Here is a 19,659-nt window from a genome sequence, read left to right on the forward strand (position 1 = left end):
CACGTGGGACCCTCCCAGACCGGGGCGCGAACCCGGTTCCCCTGCATCGGCAGGCGGACGCGCAACCACTGCGCCACCAGGGAAGCCCCAAACCCTCATTTTTAACCACTAATTCCACTTTGGGTTGACTAAAAGCAGCAACAGGCTTGGATTTGTCAGGGTAGACTAATTTCTGTAACAATTAGTTATCTCTGGTCTTTGGAATTCTGGGTACTTTTTTTCTTTTGTATATCTGAATTTTATAGTTTTTCTATAATCTCACTGGTTAAGACAATAGAATTTATTAATTGCAGATGTGACAGTTCTGTGTACATATCTGATGAGTGGCCTTCCATAAGGCAATTCAGGGAACTGGGCTCCTCCTTCCTGAGACTGACGTCTTCCAGGGTTTTAGAGTCCGCTGCAGGTTCCCCTGCCTCAGACAGACAAAGGAAGAGAACAGCTGGGAGGATTGGGGCCAGGCTTGGAAACAGCATATATCATTTCCACCCACATTCTGTTGGCTGGAACTCATGATCACACTTCCCCCAAAGGGTTCCTGGGAAATGTAGTCCAGCTGTGTGCACAGGAGGAAAAGAAAACAGGTTTGGTGACTGTCTCTATCACAATGTCCCTAACATGACCTAAGTAAATAAGTAAATAAAAGAGGAATCTGACCAGAGTTGGATATGTCTGGGGAAAAGAGCATTATTTCTATTGCCTTGTTCTCATTTCCTTCATTTATACTTATATATTGATTCTGTGCAAGTTCTTCCTTTCATTTTCTTTTAAAATGATTTTAAGAATACCCCACTTTCTTGAGAGTATACAGAAATGAACATGATGCCACTCATCTTGTTGGAATGTAAATTGAAAGAACTTTACTGAAGGGAAATTTGTCTATATGAATCAAAAATCTTAGAGTACAGCCAACAATTCTACTTCTAGAATTTTATCCTGAGGAAATAAACAGGTAATATAAACAGATGTATGTACAAGTATATTTATCATTGTATTGCTAATAATGGGGAAACACTTTCATGAGATACACGTCCAGCAATTGAAGGTAAATTAATAATGTTACTTCTAGGGCTTCCCTGGTGACGCAGTGGTTAAGAATCCGCCTGCCAATGCAGGGGACACGAGTTCGATCCCTGGTCCGGGAAGATCCCACATGCCGTGGAGCAACTAAGCCCGTGCGCCACAACTACTGAGCCTGTGCTCTAGAGCCCGCGAGCCACAACCACTGAGCCTGTGTGCCTAGAGCCCGTGCTCCGCAACAAGAGAAGCCACGGCAATGAGAAGCCGGCGCACCGTGGCAAAGAGTAGCCCCCCACAACTAGAGAAAGCCCGTGCGCAGCAACGAAGACCCAACGCAGCCAAAAAATAAATAAATAAATAAAATAATAATAATGTTACTTCTAATAAAATATCATGTGGTCATGAACGATGCCACAGATGTCTATTCAGTAATGCTGAACAATGTTCCTTATACATTAAGTAAAAACATCAGTTTACAAATCTCTATGTCTAGAATATTCCCATTTTTATTTTAAGGAAGATTATATACATAATATATATCAAATCAAAATCAAAATGGGAATATTCTAGACATGGAAGGTTTGTAAACTCATATTTTACATATACTATTTTTTATTTACCTGTGTTTTAAAATTTTTCTATGTAAACAAGTGATATTTTTCTAAAAAAAGAAATTTAGTTTTTTATTTTAAAGCAAAAAACGAAAACCCCTAATATTTAAAGCAAAAACACAGAGTTTTAATCCATAGGCATCTCAAAGAAAAAACAAAACAAAATACCACCTGGCTACCCACACTGGCTCTGTCTTCCAGACAGCCCCCTTGCTTGAGCACCTGATGGAGCCCCAGCCATCATGGTGGGGGTGGTGGGGAGGTGGGGGGAGCCAAGTTTCCGGTAGGCCCTCGTCTCAGCTCCCGGCTTAAGCTAACTGTGGAGTCCATACACAGCTGCTGCTCTTCATTCCTCACCTCCCTCACTCTGACAATGGTCTGCTTTCTTTCCTCTGAGTAGGAAACCTGCAGAGGCAGCTGGCTTGTGATATTTTGTGTAGGCATGTGACTTATATGCAAAGATACAAAGAATAGTTTCTCAGATGGCACAAGTCAAGAATATTTGTCTCGAGTTTGTTACACCTAAAAGAGAGCACATGCTTCTGATATTTCTCTTACTTAATTTACTCCAGAATAAGTCAAGCTGCTGTCAGAAGAGGTTCAGCTTTTCAAGTTCATATTCATTTTTGGAGTTATCCATGCATACATGCTTACAAAAGTTAAAATATTTTCAAAGAAATTCCACCACAATTGAATTCAAAGTAAGTGAAGAGCCAGAACATGATAATTTTATCCAAGAATCAACATCCTTTACAGTTCAAATAATGTAATATGGATTTATAACAGCACAATGATGAAAACATTTTTAATTGTTTTCAGTATTAAGAATAGTGATTTTATGACCTGTAGACTTCACTCAGAAAAATCATATATCTCTGTCACTTACACATACAAACACACATCCTAAATTTTATTAATATCTGTTAAAAGTATAGCAGCTATATTCATTTAAAAATTAATTCAAAGTAGTATACTTTTAAAAAAGATAACACCTACACTCAAAAATCAAAGCCAGTCTTGCTTTTCTATTAAAGACCAACTTTTATTCAATCAGTATACTCTCATTCAAAAATTATGAAACTCAGAAAAAAAAAACCAGAACACACCAAGATGTCACTTTGTTTGCTGAATTATAATTAGCCTATACTAGCCTAGGCTGTTTTTTGGTTTTTGGAAGCAGGTTGAAAAAGAGGAAATACTGATAATTGTATGTAACTCATTCTGATTTTACTGCTTAGCAGTAAGTTAAGAAATCTCTTTCCTAACAGAGAAGGATAAGATGTTAATTATCATAATCACTCAGGATTTTAATAGGAGGTAGAAGGGAATTATTCCCTGAGGGGTAAGGAAATAAAGTGTCAGTGCTGAGGTGAAAAGGCCGGGAAACAGACTAGTGGCAGGACCTTTTGCCTCCTTCATGATTTCCTGAAAGACTCTAGCTAGTATTGCCAAAAGTAACTCCCTTTCTTTTTTTTTAATTTTTAAATTAAATTTTATTTTTTTAAAAATTTATTTTATTTTTGGCTGCATTGGGTGTTCGTTGCTGCACACGGGCTTTCTCTAGTTGCAGCGAGTGGGGGCTACTCTTCGTTGCGGTGCGCAGGCTTCTCATTGCGGTGGCTTCTCTTCCTAGAGCCCGGAGCACGGGCTCTAGGAGTGCGGGCTTCAGTAGTTGTGGCACGCGGGCTTCAGTAGTTGTGGCTCGCGGGCTCTAGAGCACAGGCTCAGTAGTTGTGGCGCACGGGCTTAGTTGCTCCGTGGCATGTGGGATCTTCCCGGACCAGGGCTTGAACCCGTGTCCTCTGCATTGGCAGGCGGATTCTTAACCACTGCGCCACCAGGGAAGCCCCAGTAACTCTCTTTCTAAGGTACAGCTTTTGCTACCACAAAGGACAACAGGATTAACATAAAAGGTGTGTTCTGGGGGAGGCCTTGTGCTTATACCTCAATGTTACTGCTCCTCTGGAGGATCTTGTCTGTCTCCCCTTATTGGCTACTCCCTTTGAGCACCAGCTGTAAATGCTGATCATTTGCTCCTGACTCACCATTCCCAGCATCTCACTTCCTCAGCTGGATCATCATTAAAAAGACCTTGGTCAGTCTGGATAGTCCCTCCTCACCCTGGGTCCCTGACTGGCTGCCAATGGGCATGGCGATTTTCCACTGCCGAGCTCAGACAATGTGTGAGGAGGGTCCACTGTACTGGGCAGAAAGAATACTAAGCAGCTCACTGATTTCACCTGAGAGCTATCCTGGAATGTTGTTGGGACCAGTTGAAGGGACTAGTGCAATTATAAAGGTAAGTAAGTGTACAGCTTGTTCTCTGATAACCAGAGATCGGATAGTAAGAAATAAAAGAGTCAAATTTGGCAACTCAGGCTTATTGTCTTGAATCTCTTTGACAAAGAAGCTGCATAATGCTTTCTTACGATCCCCACTCATTTTCCTACGCACCCATATCAGTCATCCTCCCTTCCATACAACACTTAGCTTTTTGCTTACTACCCTGTTTCTCCCAACTACCAATCAGTGAACCCATTTACATGCCCTTGAACCCTTTTACTGTTACATCATGCATCAGGGTATTCTGTGGGATATCTTTCTGTATGTGCAGGCATTTGTTTTCTTTCACCTCTAGAACATGATTTTCTTTAGTTGAACAGGTTCTTTGGTTAACCTGTGTGGCTATATTGTTTCATGACATAATGTGTAGGTGTGTGCACCTCTACTGAGCAGAAAGTTAAATCCTGATGATGGTTTAAATCAACTGTCTGTATATACAAAGTGCAAACTGTATGTTTGTAGGTATGTGCATACCAAGAGGTATAAACTCTTGTGTTTATCTGGGTATCTGTGTTTAGGTACCTGGGTTGTGTTTATGTATGTATAAGTCCACATCTGTATTCATCTGTATTTGTGTCTTAAGGTGCAGCCAATAGCTTCCTATAAAGTATAACCATCTGCCTCCAAATTTCCCTATCTAGCAGTGCTATCCTCATGGGTTTAAAAAATTTTTATTTTTATTGTGGTAAAATACATGCAACATAAAATTTACCATTTTAACCAATTTTAAGTGTATAACTCAGTGGCATTAATTACATTCACAATGTTGGACAAACAATCACCACTATCTGTTTCCAAAATTTTTCATCACCCAAAATGAAACTCTGTATTCATTAAGCAGTAACTCCCTGTTCCCCTTCTGTCAACCCCTGGTTCCCTCTAATCTACTTTCTATCTCTATGAATTTGCCTATTCTAGATATTTCATATAAGTGGAATCATATAATAATTGTCCTTCTTATGTCTGGCTTATTTCACTTAGCATAAGGTTTTCAAGGTTCATCCTTGTTGGAGCATGTATCAGAACTTTATTCCTTTATGTGGCTGAATAATATTCCATTACATGTATATACCACATTTTATTTCTTTTTATTTGTAATGGACACTTGGGTTGTTTCCACCTTTTAGCTATTGTGAATAATTCTGAAATTAGCATTTGCATACGAGTATCTGTTCAAGTTCCTGTTTTTAATTCTTTTGGGTATATAATTATGAGTTGAATTTTCTAGGTCATATAGTAGTTTTATGTTTAGTTTTTTGAAGAACCACCAAACTGTTTCCTAATTGGCTGCACTATTTTACATTACCATCAGTAATGGATGAGGGTTCCAATTTCTCTACATCCTTGCCAACATTTGTTATTTTCCTCCTCCTCCTCCCCTTCTTCTTCTTCTTCTTCTCCTCCTCCTCCTCCTCCCCCTCCTCCTTACCCCCCACCCCCTTCCCCCACCTCCTTCTTCTTCTTCGATAATAACCATGCTAATGGGCTTGAGGTGGTATCTCATTGTGATTTAGACTTGCATATCTTTAATGATTAGTGATGTTGAGCATCTTTTCATGTGCCTATTGGCCATCTGTATATCTTTGGAGAAATGTCTATTCAAGTCCTTTGCCCAGTTTTTAATTGGGTTGTTTGATTTTTGTTGTTGAGTTAGAGGAATTCTTTATATATTCCAGATATTAATTCTTTATCATATATATGATTTGCAAATATATTCTCCCAGTCTTTAGGCTGACTTCTCACTTTCTTGATAATGTCCTTTGAGGCACAAAAGTTTTTAATTTTGATGAAATCCAATTTATCTATTTTTTTCTTTTGTTGCTCATGCTTTTGGTGTCATATCTAAGAATCTATTGCCAAATCCAAGCTCATGAACATTTTCTACTATGTTTTCTCCTAAGATATTTATGTTTTCAGCTCTTATATTTAGGTCACTGATTCATTTTGAGTTAATTTTTGTATATTGTGTGAGGTAGGGGTCCAACTTCATTCTTTTGCATGTGGAAATCCCAGAACTATTTACTGAAGAGACTTCTCTTTTCCCATTAAATGGACTTGGCACCCTTGTCAAATACTGACTGTAGATGTATGGGTTTATTTCTGAACTATCAATCCTATTTATTGATTTGTATGTCTATCTTTATGCCAGAATCACACTGTTTTGATTACTGTGGGCTTGTAGTAAGTTTTGAAATCAGAAAATGTGGGTTTTCTGACTTTGTTCTTTTTAAAATTGTTTTGGTTCTTCGGGGCCCCTTGCAATTCTATATGAAATTTAAGATTGGCTTTTCCAGTTCTGCAAAAAGGGCCATTGGAGTTTTGATAGAGATTTTGTTGAATCTGTAGATTGCTTTGAGTATGATTGCCATCCTCACAACGTTAAGTCTTGCCACCCATGAACATGGGATGTCTTTTCATTTATTTAGGTCTTTAATTTCTTTCAGCAATGTTTTGTAGTTTTCAGTGTATAAGTCTTTCACTTTTTTGGTTAATATTCCTAGGTATTTTTTTACCCTCTCCTTTTAATTGACTTGAAATCCTCCACTGCAATTACTAGACTATAATGTACCCATAGTGCATAAAATAGTGCCTAGCACATAGCAGACATTGAGCAAATGCTAACTGAATAAAAGAATCTCTAAAATCATAGGCTCTTAGAACTTTGAGGAAACACTCATACCAATTCTATTCTTCTAAAGATGAGGTAACAATGTTCAGAGAAGATAACAATTCTGTTTGGATTGTTCCAAATAGCAGTTAGCTAGTGGTAGAAGCAGAAGTTCACATCTCCTAAGATTTTCCTGTGTATCAAAATGTAGTCATTATAAGCCAAGATTCTGTCTGCTGGAGTAAATAAATGAGTGTGTTTATAAACTTGGATGCTTGTCTTTGGGTATGGAGATTTTTTCAGTATCTGGTTGAACCTTAAGGCTCATTTAGGATTCAAATGAATCTTGGGATACACAGTGGATTGGTATACTTACAAAAGTAGCCAATATGTACACAAAGGTGTATATATCTCAGCAAATTCAAATGGATAATTTAAATGGATTATCTGGAGATATGTATCTATGAGGGCATCATATATGGGAGTTTCCAGGAGTGTCATTTTGGAAATAAATTTAGCCCATTAGATCTTTCCTCACTGACAGCAGATGACCCTCCACTAGGCTTTACCTCCTAAAGAACTAATTTCATTATAGAATACTTCCATTAAGAGAAAGAGTGGAGAAAAGAGAAAAGAACTGTGTCCTTGTTTACAAACTGGGACATTCCTTAATGTGCTTTTTAAAAAAAATAATTGCTTATTGGGCTCTTTTTTGCTCCCTCCCGAGGTAAGGGTCAATCAGCCTGGGACAGAGGTTTAGTGTTGCTTTATTTTGGCCCTTTTTCATAGCTGGTCAGTCCCTCTGTCGTCTCTTCCTTTTCCTTACATAGGCGTCTCCCAGGACCTCTCAAAGATGGTCAGTAATCATCAGTCTAGTAATTGTCTCTGAGTCAATGGTGGGAGATCAGCAACTCTCTGACTCTGGAATTTGGGAGCTGTATAGGAGAATTGCTAATTGCCTACCCAATATCCCCCCCACTTCCCTTACTTCCCCAATTTTGTTGTGGGCAATAATGTGCTTAGGAAAAACAAAACAAAATAAAAACCAAAAAAATACAGCACCCTATATTTCCCATTCTCCTTTCAGCTAGAGATTGTCATTAGCCCAGCTCTGGACAATCAGGCATAAGGAAAAATTTTTGCATGGGGCTTTCAGGAAAGATCTTTAAAATGGAGTTGATAGTTGACAAATGCCTTTTGCCCTTTGCTCTCTGCCTCTTCCCAGGTGGCTTCTAGATGTATGATGAAGGTGTAGTAGCCCTCATAACTATGGCAACCATGAGGGAAAGGTTAAGATGTCACAGAGACACTGTGCTGCTCAACCAAGGCCCACTACCACCTACCTCTTGTTTCACAAGAAAAACCCCTATTTAGTTTAAACCACTGTTTTCTGGGTCTTTTAACCAGCAGCCCAATTTAATTCTACACTGATAAAAGCTTAAAAAGCTCAATGAGATAATCTGAGTCAGTGGACTCCTATGTATTTTGTTGGCAAATTAGAGAGACTTACAGTGAACATTGTGGAGGAATTCTAGGTAGCCAAGATAATGGTGGTGGCGTAAATCTAAATCTCCCAACATACTGCCCTCCCCTGTAAAAACACACAGTCACACACACACAGAGAACAAGAGATCAAATAAAACTACATAAAACCCATGTCTTCAGCATAACTAGAAAACAGAGAATGTCCAAATTTCAAATTAACTGTAAATAGAAAAACAAACATTAAATCCCAGAAAGCTGCCTTCCATACTGCTGATGAATCCCCTCAGGTAAACAAAGTCAGTTTGGGAAAAACCATGGTGGTGGACTTAGGATTGATTTAAAACTACCAGAAAGAGAAAGTCTGCATCTAAGTAGAGCACTTACTACATGGAAGGCACTTAACTGTGTGTGCAGGGTGCAAGGAGACAGTCTTGGAAAAATAAAGCTTCCAAGTGAAAAGGGTCCAAAGGAAAAGGGTCTAGAGGGTTCCTCTGGAAATCATGAAGGGTGGGGGGGAATACTTGAGGGGGGAACTAAGGAACCTGTCAGACCCCCTCCTCCCTCCAAAATGGAGGTAAACCCAATCCCTACCCCTATTATTTCTTTTCCACAAGAAAAAACCATACAAACAAACAAATAAAATTTTAAAAAGAAAAAAGAAATCATACTTTGCTACACTGACAGAAGAGGGTGCTCTTGATCTAGGAATCCTACAACCCCAAACCTCCAGCTCTGCCCATAGAAAGGCAGATTAGTCTCCTTCTAATTACTAAAATAGGAAAGAACCAGTTCAACTGATACAAATTTCTGCCCCCAATAATGGCAGAGTACAATAGAAGAAAACTCCCTAACTGTAACACAACTCTCTAAACTGAATTATATATCCTCAAACAAGCTTTTGAGGATAATGAAAAACACTTTGAATGACAAATTCAAAAGCTAAGTACAGAAATGGACAAAAAAAAAACTAGGAAGAAATAAAATGAGAGTCGATTGAACTCAGGAAAGAAATAGAAGAAACAATAAAATAAATAAAATATACTGCATTACCTGTAAGATTTTAGATAATACATACTAAGACATTTTAAATACATACATACATATCCATGCCTTCCTTCAAGTTACAGTCAAATGATTTCTTCACCATGTAGCTTTTCAGAATTTATCGTAACTGGATCTGATCTTTGAGGCATGCAATAAATAGTGTCTGCAATTATTGCTATTATCACCATTATTGGCAATGACTGGTTGAAGACAGCAAGGGAGGGGAGAGAATCCCAAATAAAATGTCTAGAGCAAAAAATTATAGAGTTTGTCATACTCTGTGTCCACCTAGGCCAACGACTTGACTTTATGGATGAGAAGACTGAGACTCAGGGAGGTAACATGGTGGTCAATGGAGAAAGCCTTCCTTTCCTTTTCTCACTTCTTTTCTTCCTCATGCTTCAAAAGACAATTCCTCTCTCAATCCAGCCTTCAGCACCCTCCAGATGCTATGACTCCCCTCTTAGCATGATCTCTTTTATACTCACCCTCCCCTTTTCCTCTAACACATTCCCCCAGACAGAAGCTCTGCCTAAGTCACTCTCATTCTAAAATGCAAATAAACCAAACCACCTTCCCCTGACTCTGTCATCTCTGATTTTCCTCTTATCATTAAACTTCCGAAAGTGCGTTATACTAGCTGTCCTCTTTTCCTCCCTGCTCATTCCTAAAACTCTTGCTGTTTCTCTCTCCATTCTCTCTGAAAACGCCTTGTTCAGAAACTGTTGGCTACCATCTTTAAATACCTTTATCCCTTGTCTTCTTGGAGCCACAATCTTTTTCCTCCAGTCAGTTCCACAGCTCCTTATTCTCGTGTTCTGGCTTATCTTCTTCCCTCTTCAATGTAGGTATTCCACCAAAGTTTTCCACTACCTTCTTTTTCTGCGCTCATAGCTGCAAGCTGCAGTATACACAGCCAGGCACACCTGCTTCTTGGGTGTCTCTCTAGACATCAGAGAGGCACCCCTGGGTGCCACCCCTGGGTTTCAGGAGGCACCTGGAGCTCAAAATGTCTAAAACTGAATTCCACACCCTCTTTTCAGTTCTGTACCTCCTCCCAACCTCCAACCCAGCTTCAAATGGTCCTTGATACCATCCTTTCCTTTACCTTCTGTCCCAAATCATTCATAAATTCAACTCAAAGCAGTTATTGAGTACTTAGTATATGCAGGCACTGGCCATGGGACTGGGAGATCAACAAGACTCACTTTCTACACTGTACTTACAGACCCAATGAAAAGTCCTGTCCAATCACTGCATACAACTCTCCTTCCATTCCACTGTCAATCCTTTTCATTCCCACTGTCACCCTCCAAGTTCAAGTCAGCATTACCTCTTTCCTAGGCTAATAAATCAGACTTTTATAGATTTCTCTGAAGCTAGCCTGGTCAGATGAAGTTGATCTCTTTTCTCCTTGCACATTTTGTAGTTTAACACATCTGTTCCTGTTTCTCTGTTTCTCTCTACCTGGAATACCCTCCTCTGACCTCCCCATGCTATACTTTACCTGTCCTTTAAGGCCCATCTCAAATGCCAGTCTTCTTTGATGTTTTCCCTGACTTCCCAGGCCAGGAGTATGTCTTCTTTCTCTGAATTCATGCAGACTTACCCTCTGCGCCTATGCTTTACCAGCCATCCCTCCTATCCAAGCTGGTTGCTCCACAAATCATGATTAGAATATAGAAACCAGTTTTATGTGACAGGAAAGTGGCTCAGTGATCGACTTCAAGAGAGATTATTCCATCATCAGTTAATTTATATAATTTTTTTCCTGGAGATTTGATAAACTAAACTCCTGAAGAAGCTGAATATGCTAGGGTTACTAAATTTTGGTTGGTGCGTCAAAGGAAATAATATATGACTTCAAGGAAGTTGCATGAGTTCTTGGGACCTTGGCTTCATTACCTAGAAAATATCAATAGAAAGTTGTACTGAATGACCTTTAGTTTCTGAAGATTCTAGTTTTCTAGCTCTAACATTGTATAATTAAGGTCTCTAGGAGGTCTGACGGGGTGATTTTGTCTATTAATAGACTAATCCAATACCCATTCCCATCCCCTCTCCTTTCCTTGCCTTCTCTATAGAAGTTGGAAGAGCCAGATATCCTCTTTGCCAGCCTTTCTTACAGCTAGAAGTGGCCATGTGATATAGTTCTAACCAATGAGATGTAAGCAGAACTCTATTAAAGGGAATTCTGGGAAGCCATTGCTTTCCAGATGAAAGAGAAAGGCACAGTTAACGTCACTCCTGTGGAAGGCAGACTTCTCAGATGGCCTCCTGATATACATGCCCTGTATAATCCTTGGAGTATGGGCAGAATCAAGAGATATTGCCCCCATGATTAGGTTACTAATCAGTTGGCTTTGAGTCAATCAAAGGGAGATTATCCTGGGTGGGCCTGACATAATCAGATGAATCTTTCAAAAGAGAGACAATTTCCTGTTGGCCTCTTAGAGGAAAGCAAACAGCCATGTTGTGAACTGCCTTGGAGCAGCCTCCAGAAGCTGAAGACCTCAGCCCTAGGAAATGCATTCTACCAACAACCAGTGAGCTTGAAAGAGGACCCTAAGCCTCAGATGACATGCAGTCCCAGTTGACAACTTGATTGCAGCCTGGTGATTTCTCAAGCAGAAATCTCAGTTAACCAGTGACCAGACTCCTGACATATAGAAGTTGCAAGATAAATTGGTGTTAAGTTGCTATGTTTGTGGTAATTTGTTACGCAGCAATAGAAAACAAATACAACCTCTTTCCACTTAATCTCAAAAGGTGGGCACTTCTAAGAACTATCTTGTGATCATAAAGGAAAGACAAAGTGAATCACAGAGCCCCTGACCCTGACCACTTGCACCTCTAAAACACAGTCAGCAGCTGCTTTTCTCCAAAAAATTTTTTACACCAGAAAAAGAAACGTCTATTTATACAAGCCAATACAAGTTAGCTAGCTTTTCTTTTACTTGTAATTGATATTTCCACCTGATAAAGCAGACTTCCAAAACCAGCATGAGTATATTCTTACTTATTCACTGGCAAACATTTATAAGGAATCTATAATGTTCCAGATAGGAAAAAAAGAAACACCAGAAATAAAAAAATCTTTGCCTTCTATAGGCTCATAGCCTAGTGTAGGGGGAGAGGTGGTGGGGAACAAGGTGGGGAAAAGGTAGGGAAGTCAGGATACAATTAAAATACAGAATAGTTAGGCTATGATAAGTATAAGCAGAAGGTCTTAGGGAAGCTCAAAGAAGGGACACCTAGTGTAGACTTTAGGGCTGTCCAAGAGGGGAGGGCTGGTTCCAGAGGTTTAAGATGAAGAGCAGAATTATGAGGGATGAGTATGAGTCTCACTCAAGAGCAGTAGAGGAGGGAGGTTCTGGCACAGACAGTGGAGGTCAATCAGTCAAATAACTGACAGTCACCAAAATAGCTAACGTGAGGCTGAGGAATGTGCCAGATGCTACAGGGAAACAGAGACCTAGAGCACTTGGTACCCACCCCAGGTTCTTATAATCATCCTGCATCACCCCCACCCCCTTCAATAGAGCAGAATGAGTGCTGTCCCTTGTCACGAAGGGAAATGCAAATGGCACCTGCCACTCTGTCCTGCGGCCTGCTTCCCGGATTAGTGCCTTTGGAAGCCGCCCCAGATGTAAGCACATCCAGAGAGCGGCTTACCCAAGGGAGAATCTAGGTCAAGGTCCTTTAAGAATGTGCTGTGCACAGGGAATTCAAGAAAAGAGAAGTGGATTTGACAGAGAAGACAAGCCCTTCAGTTTCTGAAGTAGAATCTTGGGGCCTACAGGCTCTGTCAAACCATGTTAACTCTCCTCCTGACTTACGGTTCTTATAGCCTAGGATTTCACTTGGAAATTAGAAAGCTTCTGTAAATCTCCTTTAAACAAGTAAAAGAACAAATATGTCAAAATAATAAAATATGAATTCTGAAATAGGACCTAGAGAAAAACACTGGTCGTAAAAGGACTAAGGCAGAGACTGTTGCAGGAAGTCGAGAGCAACGAGTCTTATTTCATTCATTGACCTATTTTATCATATTTGAGAAGCAAAGAGCGTTTTGAATGCTAAAAAACAAGAGGTAACTTAGGAGCAGGAACTACATGTTCTTCTCATTTTAAAAGACGTCCTACCCAGCTTCCCCTTGTTTTTCCAGGATGCTGGGAACCTTCCCTTGTAGCAGCAGGTAAGGAGCTCACCTGAGGCCTAGGAGGGTTTTTTCCAGTCTTTTAAAATGTCAGATTTATTGAGTTTTAATATATAATACAGTAAAATTTACCCTTTTCTGGTGTACAGTTTGATGAGGTTTGGCAAATATGTATAGTAGTATAACTACACCACAAGGAAGACGTAGGACCCTTCCGTCACCCCACAAAGTCCCCTCCTGCCCCTTTGTAGTCAACACCTCCACCTCCAGGAAACTACTGACAATTTCTATCCTTATAGTTTTGCCTTTTCCAGAATGTCATATAAATGGAATCATACAGTATATAGTCTTGTGTGTCAGGCTTCTTGCACTTAACATAATGCAAAGCCAGTTTTTAAAAGCTTTAATGTCTGCCAAGGTCATCTTTCCTTGTGAGCCAAGGCTAAGTGGGTGAGCATCAATGTTCATGCTCGTCTTAACAGATTCACTGGAGTATGACTGTAGAACCTAAATCAAATCTGCTGAGTACCAAGCAGTTTCTCTTTGTAATCTATTCTAATGTGTTGGCTCAAGCTACACTTTTACAGTGCAAACAGTAGTAGTGGTATAGTGAATTTATACATGAATATCTCTGTTTATTAGCATTTAGAAATGCATAATTGCATTTTAATCAATCAAGGGCATTTACAGGCCTATGCTACTGCCCTCAAGGACCTTGCAGAGATAATTTAAAAGATAGCATATACTTAAATTATAGACTTTCATTGCTGCAAAGAGTTTAAGGGATCATCTAGTCATAGCATCACAGATTTTCACAGTTGGCAGCGACCTTCACACCTGCCTATCATCTTAGATTTGAATTTCCTCCGGGGGTGGCAAACTCCAAGAGCAGATGAGTAATGTAAATGTATGAAACTAGCCAGGAGAGACTGATGGGGCCTGAGGCAAATTGGAGAGAGCATGGTAGTACCCACGGTCACTCAAATTCAATTTAAAAACAAACACTGAAAAAACAGTAAGTACATATATCTGGGCTTGCTTTAGTCCTTGGGTGGTCACATTGCAGTCTCTTCTATAATAGCCTTCCCAAGTTTTTAGCTAGTATAATAGATATTCCTGAGACCCTGACCCACATCCTTTCACTCTTACCAGTTCAGTATGTGCCAGTCTGGCTTTCAATTGCCAGCAGAGCATTTAATTGCTGTAGGATTTCTTGAAACCCCAGCAAACCCGTCGGCTTTGCCCCCCTCCCACCAGGCAGGCCGGAAGTGGCAGGAGAATGATACCCTCCTGGAGTAGCTTTCAACGACCATTGATGGAAATTCATGTATAAATATCCCAGCTCTCTCAGCTCATTGGGGGATTAACTAAGGTGAGTATTTTACACTGGCCACCAGAATTCCCAAGTGAAATTAGAGTTCCTTTTATCACAGTGGACTCTTGTGTGACAGTATATCCTTTATTTCCAACATCCTTTTTTGTTTTACTTCCCCATCTCATACCAGTCTTTCCTGAGATCATCTGCCAGATAAGCTAACTGTATGTGAATCTTCATCTCAGGGTCTGCTTCTGAGAGTTGATTTCAAGTTAATGAAGTCAGTGAATACTTGAATAACTCCAGAGATGAGGGACTTACTGCATTCCTAAACCCTAGAGAATATCTTGAGAAATCTCTGACCCACAGAAATATCTTCCCCTTACTGAGATGAAAGTGTCTTTCTATGGCATCTAAAGCTTCACTCTATGGGACCATATACTGTTGTGTAAACCTGTCTAGAAATCTCCCTTTTTAGAAAGAATCATTCAACCCAATTCTTAAGCTGCTTAATTGTCTTTGAATAAATCCAACATTTCACTCACCTTATCTGGGAAAAAAATTGTCAACTGGTACACAAAGCCAGTAATGAGAATCTGGAATGAAAAATGCCCAGGAGAAGGAAAACCCCCAGAAATCTGGGAGGTGTAGGAGGATACTGGACTTTCCCTTTTATGTGAGATGGAAACTAGAGCCATTTTTAGTTAAAGGTTAAAAAAAGGATCAATCCAAAGGACATGGGATAATTTTGTTTACACATATAATATATGTATTATATGGAAAATTTATGGTTTTAGTTTTTCACTTGGGAAAGGATCATGAAAAATGTACTATGTCTTCATTTTCAGTCTGACAGTTTTCAGGCTTCTACGTTTCCCAGTCAAGTGTTTAACGTTTGTTCTCGTATGTACTACCTAACAGTGTGTCACACACTGTGTAAGGGTGCTGGTATAGTATTAAATTCTCAGCTTCTTTCCAAGAGGCAACTTTTGGGCTTCTTTAAGAGGCAAAAATGGTTCTGAAATGTCTGAGCAGTGTCCTGAGAGCATCTCCTACACATTCCTTCCCATTTTAAAAGAAAGGAAAGTTTCAGGAGAACCAAGAGCTGGTGAAATAGAATGCAAAATAGTGTGACAAGTAGATTTCAGAGCTCTTATGAATATCCCTTCTGACATTATATTTGAAATAAAGTAATTGTTGGAGAGTTAAATGCACTAATATAAAATTTTGAGAGTACTTTGAGGATATCCATGTCCATTTTTTTCACAACCTATTTCTGGGACACACTGAAAGGACTGATTACTTGCTAATATGTCTTCTCTTTTACAAAACTATTTGTGAATATGCATTTTGAGTATTTATGAATAGTTCTTCTTTAAACTTTTTTCAAAAGAGAGATAAACAAGTGATTATTGAATTCAAGGCTACACCTATTCCTCCCACTTCTTCTCGATCTGATATAATTACAGTAAGTCTGGGTTGTGCATATCTGAACATCTTCTGATTTTGATTGTCAAGCAATCAAATAGCATCTCTCACCCCCACTCAGACCCATAATTTAGAAGCTTCTCTGCAGTGACACTTGGTGCAGTTTAATTATAATGCTCTTCAATCCAGAAAGCTATTTAAAGGACAATGGAAGCTAAATCTGCAGTCCTTTCTCTTGAAAAAGATTCAGAAATATATATGTGTAGCTGATCCCAAACTGAAACTTGATAACTTGTGTGATGAATGGCTTTGAACAGCAATGATTTTTCCTTTGAAAAAATGACTATTTTAACATATATGTTTCTTTCTAAGAAAGTATACAGCACACTTATGCCATTTTAAAACTTTTCCATCACAACATTAGAAGCAAGCATGTACAATTTCACAATCATCTGCATTCTGTTTACAGCAAATATTTTTTCATTTCAAAATGAAATTCTCAAGCCTCTAACAGGTAGGTGTTTTAATTCAGCATTGAAATAAAGAGCTGCTTTTTCTAGACATATTCTCTTCCCTTCCCTCGCAGTTACTGGTACCAACTTGTTCTTAATTATCTTCCATTCAATGCTAGTCATAGCTGCCCGCCTACTTCACACCTCGGCAGGCCAGCCCACAGTACTCACCCAGCCCCTTCTGGCTGAATCATCTTCCGCCCCCATCCTTTCTCACTGCCGTTTCCTTTTCACTTCAGTGCTCTTTGTAGAGGGACATTCTTACTTTTCGGAAGCTTTTTTCTTCATTCTGTATTATGTCCCCTTTATATTCTAGAAAATTCTTAAGGAATTTTCTTCCCATCACTGAAGACAACTCGTGTTCAATATATCATAGAATCTGTGTTCATTAGCTATCCATTAATTCTTGCATACTTTAGTCAAAAGTAGGATTTGAGACCCTGGACATTTATCACCTTCCCTCCAAAATACAAAGGAGAAAATGGAGTCATTTTCGTAAGTTTCCACCTTGGCAGAGACACAGGAAATCCCAAGCCTGGGCAATTTAAACAGTCAACGTAGAGCTTGACATTCCTGCTTTCAACATTCTGTTCTCGTTGATTTTTTTTTTTTAATGTTACAGTTAAGTCCTTTCAAATTAACTCTCAAATCTCCATTTTTCTTAGGCATAAATGCTTACCCAATGGCTCCTACAAAGTGTGGGAAGTTGGGGGTTTTAGGATTGGGTACTTGAAGGTATCTGAGCTCTGACCAACCAAGAGAAATGCTGTGCTGCTAGCAGGCTAGGCCATGAAGACACAACTGAACATTTTATCTTTATGTGTTATTGACTTAAAATGATCTCAACATTTTCTGGAGGTATCCATGCATGTAGATAAATTTCTCCCTATCTGTAGACAAGTCACTCATCATCATCTCACAAAGATTACTAACACAGATCTCACAGTGACCCCAACAAGCAATAGGAGAAAAGAGGAATGCAAGTTCAAATGATCACCGATGGCCCCACTGAGGGGGGTCACCTTTTGATAAGAAGTTTACAATTAAAAGAGATACACTTGGTAAAAATCTTCACTTTGTGTGAGAAAAGTGAGCTCCAAAGGCCTGATATGACTTGCCCAAAGTCATTAGAGAATTAGTTGACAAAAAAAAAAAAAAAAAAGCTAAGAGTAGAACCCAAGTTTGTCCACTAGACAAAAGGAAGCCTAGATACCAGGTTCAAGGTGGCAGAGTAGAAGGATGTGCTCTCACTCCCTCTTGTGAGAGCACCGGAATCAAAACTAACTGCTGAACAATCATCAACAGGAAGACACTGGAACTCACCAAAAAAGATACCCCACATCCCCACAAAGATCTCCCCATGAAGAAGAAGCCACAATGAGATGGTAGGAGGGGCACAATCACAATAAAATAAAATGCGATAAATGCTGGGTGGTTTACTCACAAACTGGAAAACACTTATACCACTGAAGTCCACCCACTGGAGTGAAGGTTCTGAGCTCCACGTCAGGCATCCCAACCTGGGGGTCCGTCAATGGGAGGAGGAATTCCTAGAGAATCAGTCTTTGAAGGCTAGCAGGATTTGAATGCAGGATTTCAACAGGACTGGGGGAAACAGAGACTCCACTCTTGGAGGGCACACACAAAGTAGTGTGCACATTGGGACCCAGGGGAAGAAGCAGTGACCCCATAGGAGAGTGAACAAGACCTACCTGCTAGTGTTGGAGGGTCTTCTGCAGAGGTGGGGGGTGGCTGTGTCTCACCATGAGGACAAGGACACTGGAAGCAGAAGATCTGGGAAGTACTCCTTGGCATGAGCCCTCCCAGAATCTGTCATTAGCCCCAGCAAGGAGCCTGGGTGGGCTCCAGTGATGGGTTGCCTCAGGCCAAACAACCAACAGGGAGGGAACACAGCCCCACCCACCAGCAGACAGGTGGGTTAAAGTTTTACTGAGCTCTGCTCACCAGAGCAACAGCCAGCTCTACACACCACCAGTCCTTCCCATCAGGAAACTTGCACAAGCCTCTTAGACTCATCCACCAGAGGACAGACAGCAGAAGCAAGAAGAACTACAATCCTGCAGCCTGTGGAATGAAAACCACATTCACAGAAAGACAGACAACATGAAAAGGCAGAGGGCTATGTACCAGATGAAGGAACAAGATAAAACCCCAGAAAAACAACTAAATGAAGTGGAGATAGGCAACATTCCAGAAAAAGAATTCAGAATAATGATAGTGAAGATGATCCAGGACCTCAGAAAAAGAATGGAGGCAAAGATCATAGCAGAATAACTGAGGCAGAAGAACTGATACGTGACTCGGAAGACAGAATGGTGGAATTCACTGTCGTGGAACAGAATAAAGAAAAAGAATGAAAAGAAATGAAGACAGCCTAAGAGACATCTGGGACAACATTAAACGCAACAACATTTGCATTATAGGGGTCCCAGAAGGAGAAGAGAGAGAGAAAGGACCTGAGAAAATATTTGACACGATTATAGTCGAAAACTTCCCTAACATGGGAAAGGAAATTGCCACCAAAGTCCAGGAAGCGTACAGGGTCCCATATAGGATAAACCCAAGGAGAAATACGCTGAGACACATAGTAATCAAACAGGCAAAAATTAAAGACAAAGAAAAATTTATGAAAGCAGCAAGGGAAGAACGACAAATAACATACAAGGGAACTCCCGTAAGGTTAACAGCTGATTTCTCAGCAGAAACTCTACAAGCCAGAAGGGAGTGGCATGATATACTTAAAGTGATGAAAGGGAAGAACCTACAACCAAGATTACTCTACCCAGCAAGGATCTCATTCAGATTCAATGGAGAAATCAAAAGCTTTACAGACAAGCAAAAGCTAAGAGATTCACCATCACCAAAACAGCCCTACAATAAATGCTAAAGGAACTTCTGTAAGTAGGAAACACAAGAGAAGAAAAGGACCTACAAAAACAAACCCAAAACAATTAAGAAAATGGTCATAGGAACATACATATCAATAATTACCTTAAACGTGAATGGATTAAATGCCCCAACCAAAAGACACAGGCTAGCTGAATGGATACAAAAACAAGACCCATATATATGCTGTCTACAAGAGACCCACTTCAGACCTAGGGACACATACA

General features: G+C 39.9%; 1 long non-coding RNA gene across 3 annotated transcripts in view; it reads right to left on the reverse strand.

Annotated features, from left to right (window-relative positions):
• Window positions 1–19,659, reverse strand: part of LOC114484373 (uncharacterized) — a 210,092-nt gene that overhangs the window by 62,110 nt on the left and 128,323 nt on the right. The window lies entirely within an intron of this gene.

This window comes from Physeter macrocephalus, chromosome 2 (assembly GCF_002837175.3).
Source record: "Physeter macrocephalus isolate SW-GA chromosome 2, ASM283717v5, whole genome shotgun sequence".
NCBI classification, from domain to species: Eukaryota; Metazoa; Chordata; class Mammalia; order Artiodactyla; family Physeteridae; genus Physeter; species Physeter macrocephalus.